The following is a 26,348-nucleotide window of genomic DNA, read 5'->3' as shown; positions in this document are numbered from 1 at the left end:
CAAATTATATAACACACTATCCGTTGATGACAAAGAACAAGTAGAGAACAGTGTAATCTTACACTTAGATATTTTCAAGAAATTTTTGATGCAAGTTGTTGATGAAATACCAACAGATCTATATAATAGACTAGAAGCTAGAAGAGTAGCTATTGTTGAGCTAGATAAGAAAATAAAGATTGAAAAACTACTTGCAGTACACCCTGTTAACTCACCTGATGAGATAGATCAATTAATCTCCGAGGCTAACCGGTCAGTATTCTCAACTGCTCACCGACATATAGCACTGATGGCAGGAAGTGTTAATCAAGTAATAGAGCAGATGCATGGGACATATTCCTGGTAGAAAAAGAGAAACAGGAAGAGTATCAAAAACCTAAAACCTTCAAGGTATATCAAAAGGACAGGGATAAAGGAAAAGGTAAGGTAGGTGGACCTCCTAGTATAAAGATAACAGACAACTTACCCCCACCACCTCTAGATACTCCACCAGTAGACACTACTGACAATCAACCGGCAACTGAGAGTATGGACACACCACATGAGGATACAAATCCAAATTTTGAGGTGTTATATACAATGAACATTGACACTCATGAAGTCAATATTGTGGTGGATAAGGAATCAACTGAGAAATCAGATGTGGCAACAGAGCCACCGACAGGAAATATTGCAGTAGAAAACATTAAAATTGGGGAACTAAAACAAACTGAAGGATCAAGTGAACCCCGGACACTGAAAAGGCAAAAAACACAGATGTGCATACTAATGCATCCACTGTGCCATCGGCAACTACTGAAACTGAAAAACCAACTGAGTCACCGGCAACAGGCAGAACAAAGGAAAGACTGGCAGTGGACAACACAGAGAAATAGGTAGAGCAACAGGCTCCTTCACAGGTATAGGTTGAAGCACAGGTATAGACAGAGACAGTGCCACCAGCCCAAAATGAAAAGCCTAAAATTTTGTTTGTAGAAATGCAAACTCAAACAGATCCTCCAGAGAAAGAGGAAAGCAAAACTACAACCGGTAGATTACAAATTGTAAAAACTGTTGCACAAACATCTGGTATAGCCACAATAGAATTCAGACCTACTAATGTAACTGAGGTCTTATTAGATTCAATAAAGAAAATAACAGAGCGCAATGCACAAGCCTATAAGGCTATAGATGACACTTTACCAATTTTGAAGATGATAGCTCCAAAGTGTAACATAGACAACAAAGATTCTTTGAGCCAATTAGACACATTGTCTAAGTATATAACCAGCAACCTAATAACACTGGACAAAAAAAATGAGGATACATTTAAGGAGAGATTAATAAAGGAGAAAGAGAAATTCTTTATGGAAATTGTGAATAAGAACAAAGAGGAAATGGATACTCTTTTACCGGAACTCACTGAAATCATTTCTGACTTCAAGAAATTGTACAGGGACACTTGCAAAACAGATGTATTAACAAAGGATCTTAACAAAGAAATCAGAAAAGCACAGGACAAGATTAATAATATTGCTAATAATCTGATTGGAACATCAGACTCATTTTTGGAATTAGAGAAGAAAATTGCAGAGCGGGAAGAGAAAATCAAGAAACTAAAAAATGAAAAACAAAGAATAAAGGACAAACCAAAGGACTTAAAATGCAGACTTGGTCCAAGACTAGAGTATCTTATTTCTTTGAGAAAAGAAATATCTAAGGCTCTGGTTCCCGGATTAAAGACACCAGAAGAGCAAATGCACATACTCACCGGTACAGTGTAGAGGACTCAAGAGGCTATAACAGACTGCAAAACATTCAGCAATGGAATAAATCTAGTTTTGACAGACATTTTTCAGATTGTAACCCACTAGTTACAAGAAACCAGGCAGGATTCCACTAACAGCGAATGACAACCTTTGTCATTGATGTCAAAGGGGGAGTAGAGGAAGGAGAAAAATGGTTAAAAATGGTTCATCTGCTCAGGGGGAGCACACAATTTTGAGCATACAGTTTTGGTAAGACATTTTTGGCAGACTATTTTTGGATGTCAGTTTTGGACACTTTTTTATTTTTCTCATGAGTGTTGCCATCAATGCAAAGGGGGAGATTGTTGGCAAATGCACACTCCAATGAGAAATTGTAGGTGATTGAAGGTTTTGTCATTGATGGCAACCTTGCAATCATATGATACCAGCAAGACAAATATACCGGCACTGGCAACGACAAACTCTACACAGGCACACAGAATACTGGCAGTGAAAGGATGGATACCGACACTCTGGCCGACAGGAATTTTGTTGATAATACATTTTGTAATTAATTGTAAAATGATTGTAAGTCGACATGGCGAGTTGTAATATGACTCATATATGTATGAGATCATTGTAGAACATTTATTAAGAATATGATAGGCGAAATTAAGCAGACCTAATATGTGAATTATAGGTTAAGGGTTTATGTATGAAGTAGAGATAAAATTGGTACTGGATTTGGCATAACAGATGCTAATTTGAAGCAATACAAGACATTGGATTTGTATAATCCACTTTTGTAAGTCAGTGTGACTTCCTTTGTAATTGAGCAGTGAGCTCTAAGCACTTGGCCTTCCTGCATGTGCAGGCCCCTCTTGTAAAATAGTAATATTCCCTTATTGGCCAGTAAGTGAATATTATGGGTCACAAATCCCACCAAGGTTTTTCCCACACCGGGTTTCCTTGTTAAACTATCATGTTATGGTGTGATTTTCATGTGGTTGTTGTTATTCTTGTTTGTTGCATTATATTTGGTTTACCGGTACACAGTATTAATATGCTTTACATGTTTTAATTCGAGTAAATTCATTAACCGGTTAGATACTGATTCACCCCCCCCCCCCCCTCTCAGTATCTTTGGGAATCCTAACATTTAGATCATGTAGAAGGAATTAAAACAAGTTGAGAGAATATTTTAAATGGAGGCCATGTAAACTAAAAAAGTGAAACAATATTAAAAGCCATCATGCATATGATGCATATGGTTCTATCTAGAAGGGACTACTGTGAATGATTGCATCCCCAATGTTTGAAGTGTGGATATTTTTCCATTTTGTATGCCAAATTTTTGCTCCAATTTGCATTGATATCTATTCATGTGACCAAATGACCATAAATAATCACAAAATCTATTTATTAAACTAAATTATAAATATGATTACAAGGAACATAAAAATGGATGACAAAATATTAAGTAACATTAATCTTTAAGATTAAAAAAGGGATTGTGAGGCACCATAGAAGTTATTTATGTCATTTTTAGACATCCATTATATACAACTAAAATAGCCTTAAAACACCTTTAATATGCTTAAACAACCTATAAAATGGTAAATAATTACAAAAATAAAGGCAGTTTCATGGGAATAAGCTAATTAAGAGTTATTATGAAAAGAAATAAGTGAAAAGGCATTATGAAGAGGCATTAAGAAGATATATAAAGTGGAAGTGTAGCGTCGTAAAATTGCACCCCTTGCAATTTTGACCGCATTTTAGGCCCCTTACCTTGGCGATATCATCTCCCACGCTTGATTGGGATCCATCTATGCCTCCACCATGGAACTGGGCCTCTTTTCCACACTTTACAACTTGTTTAGACTTTATTTCAAGCCTCAAAAATGGGCAGGACCATGGTGTGGCGCCCATGTGCGCCCTTTTCCTCCCTCTTTGTGTGACCCCAAAATGGGTCCATCTGACCCTTGGACTTAAATTATCTTTCAGGTATTAAATTCCCCCCCCCCTTATGTCGACCTTTGGTGAAGGGATAATTAACCCTCCAAGGCAAGTATAAAAGGGGATCTAGTCCTCTCATTTGCATAAGCAAAAATTGGGAAAATAAGCGGAAGGTCTCCATTATCATCATCATGTGTTCAAGTGTTCAAGTATTCAAGCATCCATCAAGTCTTCTTATTCATGTGTCTTATTCATTCATCCATTGGAGCAACATTACAACATTCATTTGCAAGCATGTGTGTGTTAGGGTTTTGTCATGTTACATGCCATTTCATGCAACACTTGTGATTACATTCAAGAAGCAAAGCAACCATCATCAATATATTGCAGATCGACAAGGTATACATTTCCATTATTTACATTTAAGCATTTACAATTACTTTCTTTCAAGGTTGATTCCTTAACCGAGGTTTGACTAAGGCAAACCCCTATCCACAACCCTTCTTCCCTTCTTTTATGTGTGCAAGTTGCAGGTGCGCATCTATAATTTTCCAATCATTGACCTATATTCCTTTTCATCTACAGACTTAGATGCATCTTCCTTGGACAATTTACAACCTATAACCATTGGGGTTCCAACTGGTTTACAGTCACTCATACCGAAAGTCTTCAAAACCTCTTTCACATACTTGGATTGAGTAATGAAAATACCATTCTTCATCTGCTGTATCTGTAAGCCTATGATTATTTTTATTTCTCCTACTAATGACATCTCAAATTCATTCTTTATTTCATCTACAAAACAATTACTCATGTCATCATTACCTCCAAATATAATGTCATCTACAAATACTTCACCGACCAGTATTTCATCTCCTTTAGACTTGAGATAAATGTTGTTGTCATCACTGGTTCTAGTAAAGCCTATCTTCATCAAATGAGTATGAAGTCATTCATACCATGCTCTAGGCGCCTGCTTTAATCCATACAAAGCTTTATACAATTTTCATACCATGTCTTTCTTATTTGTCAATGCATAACCATCAGGCTGCTCTATATAAACCTCTTCTTCTGGTATCCCATTCAAGAATGCAGACTTAACATCCATCTGGTATACCTTGAACTTCTTATGAGCTGCAAATGCAAGTAATGTTCTTACACCTTCCAGTCTTGCTACTGGTGCAAAAGTTTCTCCATAGTCTTCTCCTTCTTCTTGCACATAACCTTTGCATATTAATCTTGCCTTATTGTGAACTACAACACCATCTTCATTTAATTTGTTTCTGAACACCCATTTAGTACCTATAACATTCTTGTTTACCGATTGGGGTACCAGGGTCCAAGTGTTGTTTTTTTCAATTTGATCCAACTCCTCCTCCATAGCTTTCACCCAATGATCATCACCAAATGCCTCCTTAGCACTTCTAGGTTTAAAAGTAGAGATCATGCAAGAGTTTTCTCTTATTCTCCTTCTAGTTAGTACATCGACATCCTTATCCCCAATTATTTGTTCAGGACTATGATTCAGTCTCACATACCTAGGAATAACATGATCATTCTCTTTAGGTTTAGCTTCTTCATTATCATCTTCCTCTGAATTCATTTGTTTCGGTTGAACAAGTACATTAGGATTTGGTTTACCGGTTTTTGATTTAACAGTTTCAGGTTCCAAAAGAAAAATACAAGGATCTTCATCCTTCTTCTCAGAACTGGTTCCTTCTGAAACTTCGGGACATTCATCTACACGAACAACAACACTCTCAACAATTTTCTATGTCCAGTTGTTCAAGCATTTATAGGCTTTACTCTTGGTGGAATAGCCAAGAAATATGCCTTCATCACTCTTAGCTTCAAACTTGCTTATGTAATCACCTCTTTTAATAAAACATTTGCTTCCAAATATCTTAAAATAGCTAACATCAGGTGATCTCCCATACCAGTACTCATATGGGGTCTTGTCCTTACCTCTTTTTCACCAGAACTCGGTTCATTGTGTAGACATTTGTACTTACAACTTCTTTCCAAAATGTTTTTGCTACACCTCCTTGTATCAACATAGTCCTAGCAGCTTCAACCACCGATCGGTTGTTTCTCTCTGCTATACCATTCTACTATGGTGTCCTTGGTGCAGAAAGTTGTCGCTTGATACTATTATCATCACAATACTTAGTGAACTCCACAGAAGTGAATTCACCGCCTTGATATGTTCTTAGACATTTTATCTTTTTGCCACTCTATTTCTCAGCTAAGGCTCTGAATGTCTTGAATTTACCAAAAGCTTCATTCTTATCCTTCAAGAATGTGACCCACATCATCCTTGAACAATCATCAATGAAGATCATGAAGTATCTGTCACCTTGAATGCTTCTTGTTCTTATTGGTCCACATAGATCTGTATGAACCAAATCTAACAAGTGCTCTACTGAGAAGGACTTGCTCTTGAAAGTTGAAGAAGTCATCTTTCCTAGCTGACATCCTTTACAAAGAGCATTAATTGGTTTGTCTAGCTGAGGCAGACCTCTTACTGTATTAGACTTGCTTACTTTAACAATATTGTCAAAATTTATGTGACAAAATCTCCTATGCCAAAGCCGGCTATCATCTATTTTTGCAATCAAATAGTTGCTAACTTTAGGATTGAGATGAAATAGATTACCTCTGGTTTGTTTCCCGGTTGCAATCAATTCACCTTTGTTGCCAAAGATTTTGCACATTCCATTTCTAAATACCAGTGGGTATCCTTTGCCATTAAGTTGTGCCACACTTAAAAGAATGTGCTTTAGGCCTTCAACCCAATAGACATTGTCAGCACTGCTCTTCCCATTAAGAGAAATAATTCCCTTACCTTTAACCATACAGGGTGAGTCATTGCCAAATCTGACAACACCACCATAAAATTACTGCAGGGAAAGAAATTTGCTCCGATCACCTGTCATGTGATGTGAACAACCACTATTAATGATCCAATCATTAGAGTTATCCATTCTGGATACTAGTGCCTTCTGATATGATATTTCTTCCTTAATAGCTACAAACAATATCTTCACTAGCATCATCATCAGATTCTTCATTAGTAATACCACTGTCAATAGCTGCAAGACAATCTCTTTTGTCTTTACCCTTATACTTCTTAAATTTGTCTCTCTTGTATTCATTTTCTCTATTAGGGAAATTTTCTGCTATATGACCAATCTTGTTGCATGCAAAACATGTTAAAGGTAGCTTACCTCTATATTTATCAGTGCCTCTAGGCAATCGTTTTGCCAACAATGCTTCAAGTTCCACTAAGTTGTCTTCATCTTCAACATCTCTGCTAGATCTAGATTCATAGCTATGGTTGGTATCTCTACTTCTTCTCACATATGGGTTAGAGATAGAAGCTCTGAATGCAGATTCTGATTTATGTACACTACCATCATAGCCATTTAGTTCAAAAGCATTAAGTTTGCCAATAATAGAGTCAAGAGTTACCTTTGTCTTGTAAATGGATTTCAACTCCTAAATAACTGCAACTCGGATAGCATAGACTAGTAGCAGGGTTCTCAGTACCTTACTGATTACTATGGCATCTTCCACTATCACTCCTACACTATTTATCTCACCAACTATCTCTTTAATCCTTTGACCATACTGTTGGATATTCTCACCTTTAGACATTCTCATATCATCAAATTTTCCTCTTAAACTCTCCTCTTTGGCAATCTTAACATGTTCATCACCACCATAAATCTCTTCTAATTTCTTCCATACTTCATATGCACTTTCAAGACCATGAACATCTACATATTTAGCATCAGACAGGGAACTGATAATAGCCTCTAATGCTTGGTGATTTTCTTGTTGTTTTTTCTTTTGATCATCAGTCAAGGATCCAATAGGTGTAATATACTTATTTTTTATATGATCCCAATACTGACTACCAAGACTTTTAATGTAAATCTTCATTCTGTCACTCCATATTCTATAGTTATCTTTATTGAACTTCATACCTTCTTTCTTCATCATGATCTACAAGATCTTTTCCTCAAGCTGTTAGGCTTTTAGATTAAGAGGACCTGAGATGCTCTGATACCAATTGATGGTATGATGAAAGAATACGTATCCGGTAGAATATTGAGAGGGGGGGTGAATCAGTATATTGAAAAACTGATACAAAGTTCCCAAACTCAAACTCAGTTAAACAAAGTAAACATATCTCAGTCAAGATCAATATTCATAAGAATACTTGACATCAACTGGTTTAACTGTTATGACAACTTAACAGTAAACAAATTCAATCTTGTAAACATCAACAATGCTTAATCATAACCCAACATATTCATCCCTCAATGCTTCTACTTATCATGCTTTATCAGAAGTTCACCAAATCAACAAATAAGATCACAATCACAAAAGCATTCACCACTTGACACAAATGTTTATACGTGGAAAACCCAAATAGGTAAAAACCACGATGAGATGAGACTCACAAGGATAGTTATCTAAACTCTTCTAAAGTTCACCCTGTTAGGAGCCAATCCTGTTAAAGCTCTACAATAAGTCCTATTAAGAGCTCATTTCGGTTAGGAATCACCCGGTTAAGGAATTTACAAATATGCTTTAATGAAAAGAACAATACCCTATTAGGAGTAACCTCGATGGAGGATTTAAGAATCCAAGCTAATGGACCACCTTGTTAGATGATTTAATGAGTAACCAAGCTTGTTAGAGCTTACCCGATTAAGGGATTTCACTTATTCTATAATTGTTAGAAAACAACATGTTTTCTTGATTTGTTTTAGTAGCACTACATTTGCTTGATCAGATCCTTCTAAGCTTCAATCTGCCTTCACTCAAAGTGCAGATCCATTCACCGGTTAGGTAACTACACACTCAACTGATTTCAATCAATCTTGCCAACAACCTTTACAAACAACTTAATCGACCTTAAATACAAATCAATTAGGTTGGTAACACAACAAAAAAACCTAATTCTCATCATCGAGATTACAAACAAGTCGGTACAATCTTGACAGTTAGAAATCATGACAATCTCTTCACATTCTTCAAGAAAATTCCAACCGCTCTATGATCACTGCTTCATCAGATTTTGTAACTCATCATGCATTGTGCATTACATGCAATCCACTTTTCTCCTTCCCTAGACAAAAAAAATGCACCAAAACAATTTGAACATATCCTCATACAATGATCACACGTGTGTCCATCATTACCGCTTATCAGATAATAAACCAACAACATATCCTCATACAATGATCACACGTGTGTCCATCATTACCGCTTATCAGATAATAAACCAACAAACTTGATCGGTTAGGGTTTAACAACTGATAGGGTTTACCGGTTACATTGCTTAGAAAGGCTTAACCCTTTACACCAGTTCACCGGTTCAACTCACAAACTTTACATACCGGTTTACAACATCTTCCACAAATCTCTTCTTACCAGTTACTAGCCAATATCAAAAACAACAATATCAACAAGAACATGAATACCATTACCGGTTCAATTGACATCAATGATAACATATCATTTATGCAATATCTATGCAAAATGCCAACAAATTTATCATTATTGTGAGACACTATGAAAGTGTCAGTTTCCAAGGATAATTTAGAGATTGTTGAACTAAGATGACCTATTCAAAAGTATGCATGTACAATCAACTGGAAGGTGGAGTCGTAAATAATAAAAAATTCTAAACTAAATGAGTAAGCTAAGAAAACTGCCACCAACTAATAGTCGCCCTTAGGTACTATAGGAGGTAATTACGTCATCACCACTGAAGCTTGGGGGTGTAGAAATTTGGCCTTTGGAAAATCTAGAAGGATATCAATCATAATAACTTTCTTCCTTTCGGCGTATATGTGTGTTTTGGCTCGTAGTTTTGATACTTTTGTTTTGATTCCTCTTGTTGTGTATTGTGACCTTGATTTTGTGGATTATTGTTGGTGTTGTTGTTAGGAGGGGGATTTGGTCCTACAAATATAACCATAGGTTAAGCAATTTTCACTATTCTTGTGTCCACTATCCCGTAATTGACAACATTTTTCTTTTTGTTCCAAAATTTTGGTTTGTCGCTATTATAGTGTGGATGAGGACCATCTTTGTGTTCATTATAAATTTTGATAAGTCCCTTTTTTATGAGGGCTCTTTCACATTTGAGCCCTTGAGTTATCATTTCTTCAAAGGATTTTGTGCCCTTCATGTCCAAATGAAATTTGATTTCATCATTTAAGTTGGAAATGAAAATTTCCACTAATTCTTGCTCAGGTAGTTGAAGAGAGCATCTACTAGACAGTTGTCTCCACTATTGTAGGAAAGTCAAGAACAACTCCCTGGTTTTTGTTTTGTGTTGCACAAATCTACCATGGTGACGTCACATTCTATGTTGTGTGCATAATGAGCAATAAATTTTTAAACCAGTTCTTCAAATGTTTTAATACCACCTGATAGTCGTGAAAACCATTGTGTGGTTGTGCCTCCCAAACTTTGAGGAAAGAGGCGCATCAGATATGTGTCCTCATAGGCTACCTCTAAGCTACCAAAGTGAAATTCTCGCACATGGTCCTTAGGATCTCCTTTGCCTCTATATTTTTCAAATTTGGATTTTTTGAATCCTCGTGGAAAAAGTGACATAAGCATGTTCTTGTCAAATAGATATGGACAAATGTCATTAAGTGAGAATCGATTGGTCTTCACACCATTGTTCAGTTGTTGGGTGAGATTTTGTACTTGTTGCCTCAACGTGTCTATTTCTGAAGGAGGAGGTGGAGGATTCCCTTGATGATTAGGGTCAAAGCGGAAGTAGTATCTATCTCCTCCACAATTATGATGGCTTTGTTGCTTGGATGTTTGTCATAATTGTTTTGTATCAAAATTGGAGGGAAGTTTGGCACCCTCTTGAGCGAGTCTCAAGAAATGAGCATTGGCATTGGTTCTAAGAATTTCATCAAAGAGTCTGTTGAATTTTGGATTGTGTTGTGCTCTTTCCAATTATTCTGGAGTTGGAGTGTTGGGATCTTCATCATTAGTGCCTCCTCCAAAGGCCTCATGAAAGTCATTGATGTTTTCATCCTCCTCTTCAATTTTTAGTTGTCGATTTTTCATTGCTCTTGTTTGAGCCATGGTTTAAAAGTTGATGTTATGAAAACGAATATGAGGTGGTCTTCCTAGGATAAATCCAAGATTCTGAATTGGTGAGGGCGTGATGAAATGGTTGATGGAAGACAAGTTTTTTGAAATGTTTAGTAGAAGATAGATCTCTAATACTAAAGGTTGGATATCAATAGAGTTCTTTTTTTTTAATTACTTTTGTGTTTTTCAACAATTTGATGCGATGAGGTATAGTAAGGTTTGAGATGTGTTATCATCCAAGCTACCTAGTAATGAGAGGATGCACTCATTAACTAGTTTTAACCTATCTAGATGTGTAGAAATGCCTCTTAGGATGATTGATCCTAGATGTAGAGACACCCTAAAAATGATTTGTTGGTTTGTTTAAGCAATATTCGAAAGGACTAAGGACAAGACCTCCTTGTGTTGAGAGTTGAGTGAATTTGTGATGTTTGGATGTGAAAGTGGATAGGATATGTGTCTCAATAAAAATCTTTTGTTACGAAGGGGGTTTCTACTTCTTCCTCTCTTATAGGGGTTGGTGGTTCTTGTCGAGCTTCATTGTATGTGATACAAATTTTAGGAAAGAAAGCGGGATTGATCTTTCCCCCTTTATTCTTTCGATAATCAAAATCTCTATACTGAGTGAAAGCTCTATTGTTCAAAGGCTCTTTATCAAATTTGTTGGATATGCCCTCAAGGTACAAGTGCATATTGTCATGTGTGTGAAGTAGGGTACCTGCAACTGCAACACAAACACTTAATAGATCATTACAAGCATGGTTAGCAAATTCAAATCAAACAAAAGATAAACCATGACAAAGTGACCTATCGCCTCCTAAGAGATGCGAGTGTGGATTTGCTCTCAGATTTGGATAAGCAATCCCAGTGACTTGACTACACCTAGACGAAGGATTTGAAATGATATGATATGCAAGCTAGATGAGATTGATTATGATAGATTGATCCAAGAGTCTAATTAAGCTAATGATATGCATGATTAAGCTATGATGATAATGCAGTTAAGCTAGAAAAGAGATTGATTAAGCTACATGATTCAACAATTATGCTAGAAAATGATCAAATTAAACTAGATCTAAGATGCAATTGCCTATAATAACTATGCTCAAATGATATGCTAGAATGGATATGCCTATAGTAATAATGCATAAGATGAAAATGAGATGGGATCCTTTGTGCTCCAAAATGGGGAATATTTATAGAAATCCCAAGGCCAAAGATGAGGTGGCAGGAATCAACAGTCAAGATTAAATCTGAAGATATCAAGGGTCAAATTGGATGAGGTTGGAGAAGAGGTTGGAGTACTTGTCATCTCCTGTGGTGACAAGTGTCAAGGAGCCTTTCTCATGAGAGGGAAAGTGCCCATAGGAGGTTAGGATTAGGAGGTTAGTATGTGCAAGATAGGATAGGGTTAGCTAAATCCAGGGTTAGGTGGTTAAAAGTTAGGATGCATGTGGGTAATTTGAATTTAAAAATTCAAATAATAGGAAAAGGCTAATTAACTTTCAACAACTCATAAATTGATTTGTCTTAATTAATTAGGGGATTAGAAGAAATGAATTAAATGGGGTGGGGGGGAAGGATTAATTAATCAAAAGGGACTATTGAGATGAACCTATTAAATAAATCCTTAGATTTATTAATAAGTAGATGAAATGGATTTAATCAAATTGCTAATGAATTCAATTAAATTAGGAAGGAGGATTAATTAAATAATTGCTTATTTAATTAGTTATCTTTCGACCATTTTTTAGGTGTATACATTTTGCCCCTCTTTGAAGCGAGGTGTGATGGCGCGTTGATTCAAAGAATAATCACATTTTGATGATGATATTGGTTCGATAGGATGCCCCAAACATTGATTGATAAATTGTGGTATGATGATTTCCCCTTGGGAGATCAATTGAGATAATTGAACTTTGGAATGCTTGGATCTTTGCGAAATTGATTTCCCGATTAGAAATGATTTGACATCTTCATTGATTGATGAAAGTGCGAGTTCTTTGATCATGATGGTGTGGTTCTTGATGTGATGATTGACAAAGATTGATTGAATGCGACAAGATTGATTAGATTGATAAGATCGAGATTTAGTTTGGTTTCAGGAATGACACCTCCTGTATAAGACAAAGATGATCAAAGCGTCTGGTTTCAGGAATGAAATATCTTGTATAAGACTTTATCATAACGTCTGGTTCCAAGAAAGATACATCTTGTATAAGAAATGATAGAATAGATCATATGCGATCGATTGATAGAATTGATAAGGTTGATTGGATAAAGAATTGACATTTTGTTGATACCAGGTTGCAGAAAAATTTAGATATGCTGATGTGGGTTCTTTTGAGGGGGTAGCATAAAATTTGTGTTGGGTCGACAATATCTGGAGAGAAATGAGTCATCATTCTGATTGTGTATACACTTATGATGATACATTGATGATTCCTATGATATATTTGGCTTTGGATAAGATGAGCTTGTGTGATCCCATGCAAAAATGAAATTCAAGCTACATGTAAATGCAAATGAAATGCAAAGCTACGATCAGACCGATCGCTTGGTTATAGCGTTTTATCATCATTGAGCTTTTTAAAATGTGGGAAGTGAGTGCAAACATTGATGGTATAATTGAATCATGATGACCTGAGCACTACTTACCTGGATTTTGATATTGCAAGTTAGCACAAGCATCGAGGTATAATTGAACGAAGATGACCTGAGTGTTGCTTGCATAAAACAGGCAGTATTAACCATTTCTATATGCAAATCCAAAATGTCTTCGATGATACTCTAATGATCATGTCTTGAGACAAATTTGCACATATGAATAATTAATTTACAGATAGTAGACAAGAAAAACATCACGTTCCTTCCTTGTTCCTCTAGTCAAAGACATCCTGAAGTCACTTAGAAATCATGATAGCGAAAAAATCAAGATAAAATAGTTGAACCATTATTGTCAAAGTGTTAAAATCATTAGTCAAAAGATATCATCCATTGATATGTGTTTGTCATGTTTAGACTGATATTTGATGGTTTGATGGTTGACAAGTTGATCTTGTGTCTCAGTTTTCGCTTGACAAGTGTTACCTAATTGTTGTTCTGCCTGTTTGATTAAGCTCAAAACAATGAAATTTTTTGTCCCCAACTACGTTCAGGATTTTGCCCCCAGTTTAGAAACAAATTATATTATGACACAAATAATGATCCAAACCATGGCAAGAAATCACCTGTGATGCCTACGTATGTACAAAGGCTTCATTATGGATATGAACAACGTTGATGGAAATGAATGCAAGCGGAAGGATGCATGACCCAATAGATGGAAGAGCTAGCTGATAAATAGCGCCTGTTTGCTAGGTTTTCACAATTTATTTTTATTGTACTTTTTCTCATATTTGATTTTTTATTTTTTTTCACTGTTTTCGTTGTTTTTGTATTTTCTGCTTTTTTTTATTGTTTTTGGATTTTCTGCATTTTCACTATTTTTGGGATTTTTTGGATTTTTCTGCTTTTTCACTGTTTTTGGATTTTTCTATTTTTTCCCTATTTTTGGATTTTTCTGCTTTTTCAGACATAAAACTTCTTCAAATGCATGCTATTGATGAGTTCCTCGAATTGATCCCCATCTTGTGTTGATAGCTGGTATGCTCCTGACCCAAATATTGTTGTAGCCACAAACAAACCTAACGAGTTTGGTTCAAACTTCCCTTTCTTTTCTCGATCTGACTGGTTTTGTGGATTTTCCTTTAGTACTAGTTCCCCAACTTGAAAGACTCGTGGTTTGACCTTGTGATTATAACTTCAGCACATTTTTATTGATATACCTTTAAATGATCAAAGGCATTTTTTCTTCATTCATGGATCAATTCTAACTCTTGTAATCTAGATACTCGGTGTTCTTCATCTGGGATAAGGCCTTTTAATGATACTCGTAGAGAAGGATCTCAACTTCGATTGGCAATATTGTTTATGATCTATAGATAAGAGAGAAATGTGTGGCACCTGTTGATGTGCAGATACTAGTACGGTAGGCCCATAGAGCAGGGTTCAATTGAATATGCCAATCTTTGATGCTTCTGCTTGCCCATTCCCCTGTGGATAGTAGGGTGTGGAAAATCTATTGAATTTTGAATTTCTCACATAGCTCTTGTACATCCTGATTCTTGAACGGTCGCCCATTATCAATGATAATAGTAATGGGTATTTCATAGCGACAGATGATGTAGTTCAAGATAAATGCAGCAATTTGTTTTCGTGTGATATTAATGAGAGGTACGACCTCAATCCATTTTGGGAAATATTTTGTAGCTACAATGATGAATTTGTGACCATTGGATGAAGAAGGATTTATCTTTCCTACCAGATCAAGACCCCATTGGCAGAAAGGCAAAGATATTGCCAAAGCATGAAGTTCTTGTGATGGTGCGTGGATTAAATTCCCATGGATCTAACATTGTTTGCATGTTTTAGCTATCTGAAAAGAATCTCGTTCCAGAGTTTGCCAATAATAGCCCAAGAGTATGAGTTTTTTCAAAAGGGTTAGACCACTTGAATGAGTGCCACAAATGTCATTATGGACTTCATTTAAGGCCTTCTCAGATTCTTCTTGCTTGAGACATCTTAAAAGAGTACCGTCCAGACCTCATTTAAAAAGGGTATCCGCGACAAGAGTATGATGGGAGGATTGGCGAATAAAGTTTCTCTTTTGATTTTTTGACAAATCAGGAGGTAGGGTGTTATCTTTCAGGTATGTATAATTTTGGCCATAGCAGGAGGAATCACGCCCAACAAGGTGACAAAAAGTTTGGGAATCAGGACAATTATGAATAGGGTAAAATAACTCTTCCACCAGGAATTCATAACGCTCTTGATTTTCCTTTGTCTGAAGTAGAGAAGCAAGTGTTGCCATGGCATCTGCTACTTTGTTGTCATTCCTTGGAATTTGCTCAAAATTTATTTCTACAAAATACTTCTTGAAATCATCTACCATCTTTTTATAAGGCATTAGCCTTTCATCCTTTGTTTGATAATTGTCATTGATTTGATTGATGCGAGCTGAGAGTCTCCAAAGACCTGTAGATGTGTAATGTTCCATTATATGGCCATCTTGATTCCTATGACCAAAGCTTCATATTCTGTTGTATTGTTGGTGCATGAAAAATTCAATTTATATGCCTTTGGAATTGTGTGACCTTGCGATGTGATGAATAGAATTCTTGCTCCTGATCCATGTTGTGTTCCATTATTGATGCCTGCTCCTGGACTGATATTCGGGTGATGTATTATACAATATGCATCTAACCCTAGAATTTCTATATATGACCATCTTTTGATTTGCCTCCTTTTGAAGAGTTCCAAATATTTTTGCCTTTCTAGTTCTGATTGAGAAGTTGCTGGATATAGATCAGTTCTATCAATGTTAACTGCCTCTGTCGGTTCTATCAGGATAGTTGACCTATCTTGATAAAATTCAGGTAAGGTGTCAAATCTCCCATCCTCTGGTGCGTCGAGGAGGTTTTCACCATTATATGTGTCCTTTCTTTTTACTTTTTCTCGGTCTAATGCTGCCAATAAATGGTTTTCAGCATTAGACTAGATATTGTTTTCTTTATTTTCACTTTTGTGACTAAGAGATTTAGCACCCACGTGATTGGAAGATGCACTAGCGAAATTCCTAGTGAAATTTGTTGCGGCCTTGATTGTATCGAGATATAAGGATATGACATGGTCATTAGGAAAAGTATCAATGCTAGTATGTCCTTCATTTTCCCAATCCATAAGTTCAGGGTGGATTAGAGGTAAGGGGTCCTCAGGTTGAGATGTTTCGAGGGTATTTAGGGTCATGATAGAGATGTCAAAGTTTTTGATATGTACTTCAATGTCTAGAACAATACTCTTGTAAGAATGACCTCTTGCAAGTAACTCATGATCGTCCTCGATTAAGTCCAAGTCAACCGTGTTAGAGTATTCAGGTATTTACTTGATTAATTAAACAATATTTGTTTAATTATTTAAGTTCCCTTTATCTCTTTTACACTTAAGCTAACTTTAGGTGCATGATAATTAATTCTTTTATTAATTATTATGTGCAAGCCTAGGGTTTTCCCTTTTAGGGTTTCTTGACCTATTAAAGGTTGAGTTCATTCTTTTCTTTGTATGAAGAAGGATTATTATTGACAATACATTTTTGGAGATTTTTGAGCTCTCATCTTTTGGAGCATATTTTTCCTGTGTTTTTGTTTCTTCTGTGATTTGCTTCCTTGCTTCTCCTTGTACTAGGTTTTTCATCTTGCAAAGATCATTTGGGCTCCTGTGGTGTTGTATTTTCTCAACTCCAATATGGTATCAGAGCTGGGGGCAGTTGCGCAGATCTGGGGTTTCAGAAAGTTTTTTTTATACACCTAGGTATAGGATTTTTTCTAAGCACTTTGGGCCTAAACGGACCTTGCCATCGTGCTCAGAAGTCCCGAAAACCCCTATGGTCATATAAAATTTGACCTATTTTGGTTCCTGAGCCTCTAGGAGTTTTTCTTCTCCAGATCCAGAGCGTACAACCTTGGCACGCAGTTCGAGAAAAAAAATTTAAATTTTTTTTGCCTTTTTACGGCATGCAGGCCGGATTTTGATTTTTTTTTTTTTTAAATAAAAAAAAATAGGGCACACAAAAAAAGTTTTTGGCAATATTTTTTTTTTTTTTTTTGTTTGGGGGGGGGGGGTTCCCACGGTACGTAGGGTACCGTGGGGCCCCTGCCTTATTGCAGGCCCTGCCGACCCCCGGCGCCTGCAGGACCCCCATCGCTGCTACTCTCCCCGGTCGCCACTCCTGGCCACCACTGGAACTCTGGCTCCAGCCCGCCTGTGCAACCCGCTCTGCCCGGCCACCGGAGCACCGCCCAGCCACCAGACTACCTTTTTTGCCTCTTTCAGGGGGGGTTTGGTTTTTTGGCCATATCTTGGGCATACGGAGTCTTTTTTTCGAAAACGAATAGGCGTCGGAAAGCTGGTTCCGAGCCGGACCTCATCATGTTGGTAATTTTTTTCCAATTTTGTTTTTTGACTATTTTTTTTCCAGTCAAAGTGGGGTCTTGTTTTTGCACTCCGGGAGCCATAAAATGAGCATCCGACCTCCGTTTTTCGAAAAATTTATATTTTTGGAAAGCATGTGTTGTGTAATTTCCATCCATCTGAGTTTTATTTCCAGATTCTGCTCCATGCATATTTTATTCAATTTTTTCTTTTCAGCACTCTGGTGGATATTGTGGTTGTTTCAGGTCTTGGAATCTCTTCTCTGAGTAGAGTGTCTCTATTTTGGTTCACGTTTCTATTTCCAGTCTTCTTATCATTGTAGCTTGTATTTATGCAAACACACTGAGATAAAATGCCATCGTGCATTGTTTATTTGGGATCTTGCACATCTTGTGCCTTGTTGTACATGCACTATTGATAAAGTGCCATGAGGGGGTTGATGTTTGCCTTGTTTGCCATCTTCCTTTGTCCATTGAGTGTTCCTTCCACAACATTCACCTCATGATGCGTGTCAAGTGAGTGTTCCTTCCACGACACCATGTACTTTTCTCAACACCTTTGATGTTCCTGGTTCTTCATCGTGCAGTTCTTATTGGTCATTCTTTTCAGTGTACATGTCCCTCTTCAGCATTATGGGGAGGTTTGTCCTGTTGGTTCTAATGTTTCTGTGGTTCGATTGATCAACTCTTCAAGCTTTGGTGTTTTCATGCCATTTGTATCTTTGATTTGTGTGTTTGCCTTGTTTGCCTTCTGATTCAAGTAGTGTCATTTGAGGGCACTCATACAGATTACAGTCTTCTCTACTTGGTCATGTTCTATTTCAGTGGAGGTTCTTCAGATCAATAGTTATTCTTCGACAGTGTTTGCAGGTTCTTCATGCTTCAGCGATGTTCTTTTCCATCTCTTTTTGGAGTAGAGTTTTGTTCCCGCGTGGTTTTCTCTATTTCTCCAGTTCATAGAGATTTCATTGTATTTGGGTACCTGATCAGGCCTTGTTGCCGAGACCCATCTTTATTGCTTTCAGTAGTTGTTCTAGGTTTTAGCTTCTCCCTAAGTCTAGCTTAAGGGGGGGTGTTAGAGTATTCGGGTATTTACTTGATTAATTAAACAATATTTGTTTGATTATTTAAGTTCCCTTTATCTCTTTTACACTTAAGCTAACTTTAGGTGCATAATAATTAATTCTTTTATTAATTATTATGTGCAAGCCTAGGGTTTTCCCTTTTAGGGTTTCATGACCTATTAAAGGTTGAGTTCATTTTTTTCTTTGTATGAAGAAGGATTATTATTGACAATACATTTTTGGAGATTTTTGAGCTCTCATCTTTTGGAGCATATTTTTCCTGTGTTTTTGTTCCTTTTGTGATTTGTTTCCTTACTTCTCCTTGTAACAGGTTTTTCAGCTTGCAAAGATCATTTGGGCTCCTGTGGTGTTGTATTTTCTCAACTCCAATAAACCGAATGTGATCCTGATTCAAGTGGGCTAGTTCCTAATGTTTGTCCTACATACGCATGAACTATATTAACATCTACATCTTCTTCTTCCCTTTCAATTGCAAGCTGCTCTTGTGTGTTATCATGTTCATCTTTTTGTTGCTTAGAAGATGTGTCCTCTTATAGAGTAACTCGTCCATACCCTAAGCTTGATTTGTCTGTAGCCTACTGATTATGAGGTTGTATAGGTTCTGAGATACTTTCTTTTCTTTTTCCTATAGGACTTGTTCCAGTGTATCCCATTTTTTGAAGGATGTTAAATCCTTTTCCATACTTTTTTGTAGGTATTCTGACATTGTTGATCTTTTGTTGGACTTCTTCATCCTTGTATAGCCACTGTAGTACATCTTTGTCTTTTGTTTCCTCTGATAAAGTCCCAATACTAAAAAATGCTCCATCAAATATTGAAAGATGTTTCACAATTAGTTATTGTTTAGAGTTTGATGGTTTTCCATAGGATTTAGGAAAAAGTGATAATTGGGATAGTGAATATTCTTTGTTCCCTCGATCTCATAGCTGCATTTGTTTTTCCATACTTGACAAAATTGAGGCAAATGATTTTTCTTTGGTTTGTGTGTTTGAAGATGATGTCTCCCTATTATGAGGAACAATGACCTCATGAGCTGGTTTGAGATTGCTATAGTATTGAAATGGATTTGAGTCTGCTGAGATCGTGATTTCCTGCCCATTGTATGGAAACTTCAGGCACTGATGATATGTTGATGGAATAGCTTGTATGTAATGTATCCATGGTCTTCCCAAGAGTATGTTGTATGATAAATCCAAGTCTAGGACTTGGCATGTTGTTTCTTTCTGCAAAGGTCCCACTCTGATGGGTAATATCACAATTGCTTTAGAGGAACGTTCTTCTTCATCACATGCTTTGAATGTGATCTTTTTCCAGAGATCAACTGCATATTCAGAATAACCTAGAGCATGGACAAGACTCAATGAGAAAATGTTTAAGCCAACTCCCCCATCTATTAGGACACATTTAATGAGCGTTCTATGAACAAGGACTTCAATTTTCAAGGGAGCATTATGGGGATGTTGCAAGGAATCAATGCTTAGATATGAAGGAGATGGGCTTTGAATAAGATACTCTGAAATAGGTTTGATGGCCATTATGGATATCCCTTGGGGAACTTCATCCTTGGGTGTATTGTTTGGTGAGGATGGTATGGAAGTTTCTTGCAAGTTTTTAAGAGGTGTAGGAATAGATGCATTTGGAGAGTCAATTTTCTTATGGGGGGATGAGCCATTGCTAGACATAGGTGCGCGATTTTGATCTTCCTCAGCAAAATCCTTTAGGGATCTCTTTAAGAGTTGCATAAAAGAGCCACCTTTCTTTAGAGATGCATTTGAATCCTTGTGAGGTTTTGACATAGTTGGCTTTTGATTTTGGATTTGTCTGATTTCTCTGATATGTTGACCCATTATGTCTTCTTTCTGTATTTTGCTTTGATATTCCATGTTTCTATGATCTTTAGCTATTTCGAATGTTTCTATTTATTTTTCTTCAATATTTCGTCTCTACGCTCTAGTTCAAACAGGCATACACGTGTGTTGAATATTGTGCAAGGATCCAATTGTCTAGAAGGTGTTTCAATAAGTGACCAATTGTCAATGTAGGTATGATAGAGTGATATGACATGAAAAGATAATTCAAGTATTGGTAGATTTGTAAGTTTTTCGATCTTAGTTTGGAGTGCAATGATGATGATTTTGATAAAACCAAGTCCAATAGGAACAATATATCCTATGATGTGGGACAAGGTTATCCTGATCAAACGTTGCAATTTCGTTATAGAGGATGATAGATCTTGATGAGAAACTATGTTTTAAGTGATCAGTTTATCAAAGAAGGTGTGATATTGCACTTTGAGATATTAGATCTTAAACTTGTTGGAGATGAATACTTGAGAACCTTAGTGTGTCTTGCTTTGAATCTGTTTTAGCAAAAGATAACCTGATTGAGTGACCCGAGAAGAAGACCTAGTCTCTATGTTTTACTGTCTGAGAAATGGGTTGTTTTTGTTTTCTGATTTTGGTGCAGTTTACTAGAAATGCTAACAAAATTACCAGAAACGTTGCTAAACTTATCGAGAATGCTGCTATACTAACCATAAACGCTGCTATATGGACCAGAAACACTGACAAACTGACTAGAAACGCTGACAAACTGATCGAGAATTGTGCTATACTAACCATAAATGTTATTATACTGACCAGAAACACTGATAAACTGACCAGAAACGTTGCTATACTAACCGAGAACATTGCTATACTGACCAAAAATGCTTCTATATTGACTAGAAATGCTGACAAACTGACTAGAAACGTTGCTAAACTGACCAAAAACGCTGCTATACTGACCAGATACGCTGCTATACTGACCAAAAACACTGACAAAATGACCAGGAACATTGAGGAACATACCAAAAATGCTATTATGTAGTGCAATGACTCTAAAGTTCAAAACAATGATGTTTAGACTCAGCAAATTGGGTGTTTGAACTTAGGAGATTGTTGTTTTGACCTAACTTTTTTATTTTCAGACTGAGATAACTGAAATTTAGACCTAGCAAGTGCAAACTAGGAGATCTAGTGTTGAAACATGAGCAATTTGACATTCAACCCAAAAGAACTATTGTTTAGACCAAGAGAGCTGACATTTAGACCAGAAGAGATGCCGTTTAGACCAAGAGAGCTGATGTTTAGACCTGAAGAGCTGACGTTTAGACCAAGAGAGCTAACATTTAGACCAAGAGAGCTGACATTTAGATCAAGAACTCTATTGTTTAAACTAAGAGAGTTGTTGTTTAGACCAGAAAATTTGTTGTTTAGACCAAGAACTATGAATTTTAAACTAGTGATGTTAGAACTTAGACAATGGCTATTTTGACCCCAAGAGTTAATGTGTAGACTAAGAAAATTGATGTTTATACCTAGCAAGCTCAACCTTGGAGAGTTAATGTTGAAATATGAGAAAGCTAACATTCATACCAAGAGAGCTGACATTTGGATCGTAAGAGATACTGTTTGGACCGTGAGACCTATTGTTTGGACCGAAAGAGCTACAGTTTGGACTGAGAGAGCTACTGTTTGGACTGAGAGAGCTATTGTTTGGACCAAGAAAGTTATTGTTTGGACTGAAAGAGCTACAGTTTGGACCGAGAAAGCTATTGTTTAGACTGAAAGAGCTACACTTTGGACTGAAAGAGCTACGATTTGGACCGAAAGAGCTACAGTTTGGACCGAGAGAGCTACTATTTGGACCGAGAGAGCTATTGTTTGGACTGAAAAAGCTACTGTTTGGACCAAAAGAGCGATTGTTTGGAATGAAAGAGCTAATCTGCAGTGAAACTTGTAAATTTGACAATTTGAAGTTTGAGTTTGCATTTTTTGTTGTATTTCAATGGATGATATCTTGACCTGACTTACAAAGACAGAATTCAGATTGTATTTTTATCCCAAAGGACACATAAAGTGTATGTTAAAGAAGCTTTAAAGAAAGCCCAAGTTTTCACTAGTTTTGAATAATTGAAAACACATCATTCAGTCTATCCTAAGGAGATTGGCTTCATTATTAGTTCTTAGCCCACACTTGGTACCCTGTTAGCTCACATAGCCTTATCACCCCCTAAAGGGCGCCCATTTTTTTTCCTTTGCGAGAGCTAGTGGAGTCCCATTATGAACCTAGCAATAAGGTCTCAAAAGGGGAGTTCACACATACGCTCAAGAGGGACATATGGTGAGTGTCTTAAGGAGAGATTCTTCCCCCTCCATGCACTAAGAATTTAATAATGTTTGGAGGTAAACCAGGTAGCTTCTAATTTTAATTGGAACTAGTAAGGGATCTATTCGATGCGTCAGGGTATAAACTCAATTAAGAGGTCTCCCAACCTTGAAAACCAAGGTTTGATATACCTGAAGGTATGGAGGAGAGTTATTACTGAGCACTGTCATTGACTCAATTTTCATCAAATCACGTTTATTTTATAGTGGGTTGGAGTACTTGGCATTAGCCATTCCCACTTGGGTTGTTCCCCTCTCACCGAGCTTAGTGGCTTTGGCCTTATAGGCTCCTCGGGAGGACAAACCCGCTAAAGATGTGCACTATTGAAAGAAAAATATGAGTCTAGCTTTCTAATCACCTAATAAAGGTGAGAGCATACTCACCTATCATCAAAACACATAAGACATGTTTGTTCATTTCCATTGTAATTAGTCTATGTGCCCAATTTAACAAAAATAAGTGCAAAATCTCGCGGCTGCAAACAAAGTTAGTAGTTTATATTACATTCTTTGACAACGAAATGGTTTATGCCTCCAGTCTCTCATAGTGAAATGAGTATCTACAAAACCAACAATCTACAAATTAGGTTCAGGAAAATGATAGCCCAGAAGCAGAAATAAGGAATGCAAAATATAATATTTGAAAAATCAATAAAAAAACTAAAAACGCCATCCAATTGACCAAGAACGCCATCATATATGCCAAGAACACTGCCAAATGGACCCAAAACACTATTTTGCACACCATAAACGCTATTCTGCACACCAAAAACATTGTTAAACCGATTGAAAACACTGTCAGATATACCATGAACGCTACAGAACATACCAAAAATGCTAAGGTACAGATTGAAAAAGCTAAAATAGAGAAAAACATAAAAACGGAGTTGAGGAATCTCCCCTAAACACCATTTTAGGTGTCGGGACACTACAATAGAGACCAATAACGTGATTTGGGAGCTTGAGAGAGCTAATTTGCACACCGAAAGAGCTAATCAACCTGTCAATGAAATTTCTTGCAAGCAAACTTGTTAAAGATCAAAGGGGCTCGGCCCCATGGTGGGCGCCAAAATGTCGTGTGTGTGAAGTAGGGTACCTGCAGCTACAACACAAACACTCAATAGATCATTATAAGCATGGTTAGCAAATTCAAATCAAATGAAAGATAAACCATGACAAAGTGACCTATCACCTCCTAAGAGATGTGAGTGTAGATTTGCTCTCAGATCTAGATAAACAATTCCAGTGGCTTGACTACACCTAGACGGAGGATTTGCAATGATATGATATGCAAGCTAGATGAGATTGATTATGATAGATTGATCCAAGAGTCTAATTAATCTAATGATATGCATGATTAAGCTATGATGATGATGCAGTTAAGCTAGAAAAGAGATTGATTAAGCTACATGATTCAACAATTATGCTAGAAAATGATCAAATTAAACTAGATCCAAGATGCAATTACCTATAATAACAATGCTTAAATGATATGCTAGAGTGGATATGCCTATTGTAACAATGCATAAGATGAAAATGAGATGGGATCCTTTGTGCTCCAAAATGGGGGATATTTATAGGAATTCCAAGGCCAAAGCTGAGGTGGCAGGAATCAACGGTCAAGATTGACTTTAAATATATCAAAGGTCAAATTGGAGGATGTTGGAGAAGAGGTTGGAGGGAGGGACACTTGTCATCTCTATGGTGACAAGTGTCAAGGAGCCTTGCTCATGAGAGGGCAAGTGTCCAAGGGAGGAGACATGTGGCATAAGTGCCATGTGTCTCAAGGGGAAAATATCCAACCCATAAGAGGTTAGGATGTGCAAGATAGGATAGGGTTAGTTAAATCCAGAGTTAGGTGAAATGGTTGAGGTTAGGAGGTGGTTAGGATAGGTGGTTAAAAGTTAGGAGGTATGTGGGTAATTGGAATTTAAAAATTCAAATAATGGGAAAAGGCTAATTAACTTTCAACAACTCATAAATTGATTTGTTTTAATTAATTAGGGGATTAGAATAAATGAATTAAATGGGGGGGGGATTAATTAATCAAAGGGGACTATTGAGATGAACCTATTAAATAAATCCTTAGATTTATTAATAAGTAATTGAAATTGATTTAATCAAATTGCTAACATGAATTCAATTAAATTAGGAAGGGGGATTAATTAAATAATTGCTTATTTAATTAATTATCTTCCGACCATTTTTAGGTGTATACACATATGACGCAAGAATACTCTATGTGAGAGAAAGAGTTGTCTATTGATATAGAGAAATTCCCTCATCTTGATAAGGGCCCTCAAACCAAGTTGTCTCTTCTTTAATTTAGTCTTTTTATGAAGACTTCTTCTTCTCAAGATATGAGTGATGGTCATACAAAATGATCAATGTTGATGTAGATTTGTTGGATGGATAATTTGTTTCAATTGTTTGAATCCTTTGACAAGAAATTATGTCAAGCACACAAGCAAACAGTCTTTCCCCTTTTCAATAAAGGCACAACAAGTATGGGACTAAATCAACCCAATCACAAACTTTTTGACCCTTATAAATGTATATATGTTCCCAGGCCTAAAGTTGGCCCAAATTTTTACTGGTCTGAAACAAGATGAAGACAACTCAAACACTTTTTATCCCTAAGGTAATGCCAATTGCGATATTTTTAGCCCACAACTTGATATTTCTTTGACTTTGGTACTACATACTTTATGTATCTCGCCATGGCAGGTAAGGATGTGATATACTAAGTCTTTCGCGAGCATAACAAATAGGTGATCCCTATGATGGGGGAGTCACCACTTTCATCAAGCTATAAGTAACCTTTCAAAAAGCCCTATTTCTACTCAAAGAAATATGTATGGTGAGTATCTTTGGAGCAAAACCATCTATGCTCTTGCACTGAACTTTTCACAAATATCCTCAATCAATAGAACAGGTGGGCTTCTAAAATAAGAGGTGTCTAGTAATGTTCAATGTCTTTGGACGTAAATTCATTTTGCAATGACTCACTTAAGAGCCTTATAACTCACGGTGGGGCCCATATGTCCTTTCGACAAGTTACGTTGTAGGAACAACTACACCCAAGGCTACAGCTTTTGCTCTCACCTGATTTCTATAGCAGCTCGAAGGATTTCCCGCGCAAGGTCATCCAAAGAGTGATGTGTCTCTTGGCAAGCCTCTCTTAAAAATAGAAAATTTAGAGCG

The sequence above is a fragment of the Cryptomeria japonica genome, chromosome 6 (genome assembly GCF_030272615.1).
Source record: "Cryptomeria japonica chromosome 6, Sugi_1.0, whole genome shotgun sequence".
Taxonomy (NCBI): domain Eukaryota; kingdom Viridiplantae; phylum Streptophyta; class Pinopsida; order Cupressales; family Cupressaceae; genus Cryptomeria; species Cryptomeria japonica.
This window is presented reverse-complemented; position numbering follows the sequence as displayed.